The sequence below is a fragment of the Carlito syrichta genome, unplaced genomic scaffold (assembly GCF_000164805.1).
Source record: "Carlito syrichta isolate Samal-C Ts95f unplaced genomic scaffold, Tarsius_syrichta-2.0.1 Scaffold306747, whole genome shotgun sequence".
Lineage (NCBI taxonomy): Eukaryota > Metazoa > Chordata > Mammalia > Primates > Tarsiidae > Carlito > Carlito syrichta.
The window spans coordinates 203,045-208,479 of record NW_007250843.1 but is presented as its reverse complement, the minus strand read 5'-3'; the positions used below and the strand labels follow the sequence as shown (position 1 = coordinate 208,479).

The 5,435-nt window shown below is 40.7% G+C and overlaps 1 protein-coding gene across 2 annotated transcripts in view; it reads left to right on the top strand.

The window, feature by feature from the left end:
- The first annotated feature begins 68 nt into the window (after positions 1-68).
- The window catches only part of PRRG1 (proline rich and Gla domain 1), a 114,706-nt gene continuing 109,339 nt past the window's right edge, over positions 69-5,435 (top strand). Inside the window, exon 1 of one of the 2 annotated variants that reach the window (XM_008063324.2) lies at positions 69-188. The gene's annotated coding sequence lies outside the window, so the exon portion shown is untranslated. Of the gene's footprint in view, positions 256-5,435 lie in introns of both variants that reach the window. The other variant, XM_021715151.1, reaches the window with a different exon arrangement.

Here is a 5,435-nt window from a genome sequence, read left to right as displayed (position 1 = left end):
CCCCCACCCCCGCCCCCCGGCTGGTCCCGCCCTATCTCTCCTAACCCCGCCCCAGCCCGGCCCATGCGCTTCCCACCGCCCTTCCCGTCCGCTCCTGGTTTCTGGCTCCTGCTAGGCTCGGCAGTAGTGGGAGCGCGCAGGCGCGGCGTGCGACTCACAGAGCGCGGAGTAGCGGAGTGGGACCCGCTGTGAGTGTGGCGACCGCGCGGGGCTCCTGGCTTGGGAACGTGGTCCGAGTCCAGCGTCTCAGGAGGGGTCAGGATGTATGGGGATGACTTCGCTCCTGCGAGAAAGCACCCGCCAGACGTGCAGCAGCGTTGGTGGCGAAGCTGCCTGAGGGTGTCCGGCCCGGGCCGCGTGGGGAGTGGAATGCGTGATGGCGGGAGTGGGTGAGGGTGTGTATAAGGAGAAAAATTGAAGGAAGGAAGTTCAGAGACTGGACGTCCACACACGGGGCAGGGCATGACCGGGAGGCATGCCAAAAGGTGCTGGAGGGTGTCCCAGCTTCAAGTTCAGTCCCCCTTTGGGTGCCCCTGAGCGGCGTCCCGGGTTCATCTTTTCCTCCTGGCTGCCTTCTCGGGGCGCAGAGTTGCTAGGAACGTTCCTCGTCGCAGGGGAGAGGATTTGGGGGAGGTGGGTTATCAGCTTGGGCTAGTGCCAAGGAGGGCGTGGTGTTCGTGTGACTTTCTTTTACCCGCCCCCGGGAATGTGTCCTTCTTCTGGTCCATTGTGTTGGTGGACATTTTAACAAAGGCTATGACTGTTTTGTAGGCAGTGGCAGGTGACAGTTGCGGGGGACGGAGTGCGTGCGAGGTCGCGATTCGGCTCTGGAGGACCGGGAAGCTGGGGCGAGGGAAGGGGGTCGTGTGGGAGTGGAAGCAAGAGAAAAACCTTCCTGCTTCACCTTTTTCCTTCTTCCTGGTCCGCTGATTTTGATCAGTGGTAGGAACAGCCCCAAGAGAGACATGACTGGAAATTAGTGTGTGTGTGTGTGTGTGTGTGTGTGTGTGTGTGTGTGTGTGTGTACGTGTGTGTGTGTGTGTGTGTGTGTGTGTGTGTGTGTGTACTCTGCTGCAGCCACTGGTTTTGTGATTGTGCTGCTCATGTATTTTCAACGAGTCTCTTTAGGAGAAAAGTGAAACTACTAGCATTTTTGAGGAAATAATTGAATGAAAGGGTGAAGAAGAGGTAGAGTGACAAAAATTAGAGCTAAAGTATTACCTTTTGACATCATAGTATAAGACTTGACTTTGAAAGATATGAAGGTGTACAAGTCAGGGTAAGTGAAAAGTTAGTTAGGGTACTGTTGATTGTTTCAATCAAGAGTGGATTATTGGGCTTGTCTGTGGGTATGCTGTCAAGTTCTTGGGCAGACTCACCTTAGAACCTCTAAAAATGATATTAGGAATATAAAACACTAAACTTAGGATCTTTTTTGAAAGATAGTATATGTGTTCCCAAGCATAGATGTTGACATTTTTACTCATTTGTTTTAATGTAATACAACAAAATAAACTGAACTTCCTCCTCCTCCACCCCTTTCCCTTGATTGTGAATCCTGTTTTATAAACATTTACTTTTGGATCTGAAGTGTGTTTAAAGACACAAGCCCCCATTCCAGGCATGAAGTGAACGGAATTTCTTCTTCTTTTATTGTTATTTGATTCTTCCTTCTCTTTATTTTCCTGTTATTCTAAGTTTTATGCTGCTAAAATTACCAAATTTGGGGAGGGAGTGTTAGGGATGCCTTTATTCTTGTCCAGTGCCTGATGAACTCTTCTTCCTTCCAGACTCAGCCCAATTCATGTCTTGGAAAAATTTAACAACTTCCCCAGAATGAATTAATCATGCGCCTCTCTGTTAGTTGATATTGCTGGCTTTATTTTTCTCTTGCTACTGTGTTACCCCAATACCTACAGCTGCCTGGTAAGCGCCTAATAAACCAATTTACAGTTAGATGTTAATAAATGCTGTTAGATAGTAATTCATATTGCATATAGTTTGTGGAATAATATAAGAAATTCAGAATGCTGAAATTGTATTTAATATAACTTTTTGGGCTATAGATAAGCAATAAGTATGGAAATATGTTCCGGTGTATTAGTTGTAGTATATCCTTCTAAAATAGGTACAAAAACTCTGCAGATAAAAGGAAAATAGAGATCAGAAAATGACCAAGTTTTTTAAAGCGTCAACTTCTGTTACTGAAACTAATGAAAAATCAACATGTAACAGAAAATTAACCATTTGCAGAAATACACAAATTTAGGAAGTACTCCAAATGAATCAAGTTTGCCACACTGTATCCTCTGAAGGAAAATGTAACTCAAGAAAGCTGTAGCCTAACCAGTTGTATTATACTTCTTTTAAATCTTAAGTTGGTTTGAGCCTTTTGCTGAGTCTTTTCATGTTATAGTGTTCCCTGATAGCTTTGGTCTGACCATTTCTACCAGCCTGTCTTTAACATCATTCTTAACTCTACCAGCATCACTAGCCTTCCAGTCACCTCTGACTCCTAACAGAAATTATATTTCCCTTGCTCCTTGCCAGATTCCCTCAATTTCATCACCCCCACCTCCAGCTTTCATCTCTTGAGTGAATTTACTTATTAGAGAGAATATCATTGAGCAAATGATCACTTACTTTATAAAAGAATGGAATTGATGCATTAGTTTAAACATGAGTCAGGACTGGCTACGTGGTTTAACAGGTTACTGTGCCTGCAAAGCAGAGAAGCTATTCTGTCCATTAGTAACCCTTTTTTTTTTCTTTATTCATTTAACTTCTCCCCTATCCATTCCAGTGTAAAAGCACTTTTTTCATGTCACTTTTTAAAAAATAACATTAACCATTGTTCCCCCAAACACTTCAAGTGAGTGCCTGATTTCTTTTTAAGTAAAACTGGAGACTCAGAGAGGAAGAATAGAGTCCTTAAAACTTTTTAAGCTCTACATCCTCTGTAGTCCCACTACTGAAAAAAAATATTCTAAACCAACCATTATGATCATACCTTTTTAATTAAACTTTTCCTCACCTACATGTACTACTCATATTTCTGGATTTTTTTCTCTAATTCTTTGACCAATCAACCTCAGCCACCTTCATGGAGTTGTCTTAGTGTTCTGTTCAAAACTCTTTTTCTCATTGTATGCAAAAGGCAGTGGTGGTCAAGGGCATGGAAATTGAAGGTAAGATAAGATGTTAAACTCTCTCTGAGTATCAGTTTCCTTATCTGTAAAAATGATGATTATAATACCTGATAAGTGAGATCTGGTATACAGTCATGTGTTACATAATGATATTTTTGTCAGCAATGGACCACATACATGATGGTGGTCCCATAAGATTATAATGGAGCTGAAAAATTCCTATTGCCTAGTGACTTTGTAGCCTTTGTAACATCACAGTGCAACACATTACTCATGTGTTTGGGTGAAGCTGGTGTAAACAAACCTACTGTGCTGCCCATCATATAAAAGTACATCACATGCAACTATTTATAGTACATGGCACTTGTTAATGATAACGGGCTAATACACAACTATACTACTAGTTTGTATATCTATTATGCTATATTTTTATTGTTATTTTAGAGTGTACTCCTTTTACTTATTAAGAAAGATGTTAACTCTAAAACAGCCTCAGGCAGGTCCTTCAGGAGGTGTTCCAGAAGAAGGCTTTATTATCCTAGTAGGTGACAGCTCCATGAGTGTAATTGTCCCAAAGACCTTCCAGTGGGACAAGATGTGGAGTTGGAAGGCAGTGATATTCATGATCCTGACCCTGTGTGAGACTAGGCTAATGTGTGTGTTTGTGTTTTGGATTTTCACACAATAGTTTAAAAAGTAAAATTAAAATAGAAAAAAGTTTCTAGAATAAGGATATGAAGAAAAAATGTTTTTGTACAACAGCCAATGTATGTTTTAAGCAGTGTTATTACAAAAGAGGCAAAAAGTTTAAAATATTTAAAAGTTTATGTAGCAGAAATTTGTAAGCTATGGTTAATTTATTATTGAAAAAAGAAATTGTTTTGGTAAATTTAGTGTGGCCTAAGTATATGGTATTTATATAGTCTGTAGTAGTGCACAGTACTAGGCCTTCACACTCACGATTCACTCACTGACTCACCCAGAGCAACTTCTTGTCCTGTAAGCTTCACTCATGGTAAGTGCCCTATACAAATATATGATTTTTTTTTATCTCTTATACCATATTTTTACTGTACCTTTTCTATGTTTAGATATACAAGTCCTTACCTACCATTATGTTACAGTTACCTCCATTATTCAGTCTAGTGACAAGATGTACAGGTTTGTAGTCTAGGAGCAATAAGCTATACCATATAGCCTAGGTGTGTGGTAGGCTATACCATCTAGGTTTGTGCAAGTACACTCTAGGATGTTCACGTAATGACAAAATTGCCTGATGACACATTTCTCAGAATGTATTCCTTTTGTTAAGTGATGTGTGACTGTATTAACAGCTTATCATAATTTTTAGCACATAATGCTCAAAATGGTAGTTGTTATTATTTGTATTTGCTGTATTTTGTGAACTCCCATTGCTTCAGTAGGAATTAACTTCAGAATGTGGCTGTATTGACATTTCCCACTCTGTTTAAGCTCCAGTTATGTATTTGTAGATTCCTCCCATATATCTCCAACAAGTTGCTTAACACAGTGATTCTCAATCTTCAGCATGCACAATAATCAAAGAATCTAGAGATTACTGGGCCCCACACCTAAAGTTTTTCATGTCTGGGATAGAGTCTAAGAATTTCTCTCTCTTTTTTTAGTTTAGAAAATATAGTTTATTTAAAAGTAAATTAGAGAGAGAAGATTCACCTCCTCAAGGTGGGGGAGGGGGCCAAAGCCAGGAAGCATGGCAACAGGACAGCAGTAGCTCAAAGAGCACATAGCTACACCAGAGTCCACCAAGGCAATGGTCCAATAATTTCTCTTTCTAACAAGTTTATAATGATGATGCTGCTGACCCTGGGAAAACACTGAGTGGTACTTATCTAGATAACATTCAGACAACTTGGTGGGGAGGAAGGGAGAGAAGACCAAATGACCAAAAATTTATGGAAGTTAACAATGGAGTACACTTAAAACTGAACTGGTAGTCTCAGATACCCTGTAAAGTATGGAAAGGATAGGTCTGAGAGAAGACACTTGGATCTGATGACCAGGAGGTTTTCTTTTTGGTGTGTGTCAAGTGTAGAGAGTTTATTTAGTTATACTCCTTGGTTGGTGGAATATTATGTTATCATTATTATGGCCAGAGAAAAAAACATATCACAGGTATTTGAGGTAATAGTTCTTAATCTGGTATGTGCATCAGACTCTCACAGGGAGCTTTTTTCATTTTTTTTTTTTTTTTGAGTTGGAGTCTCACTCTGTTGCCCAGACTGGTGGCTGCTCCCGGCCACTGCA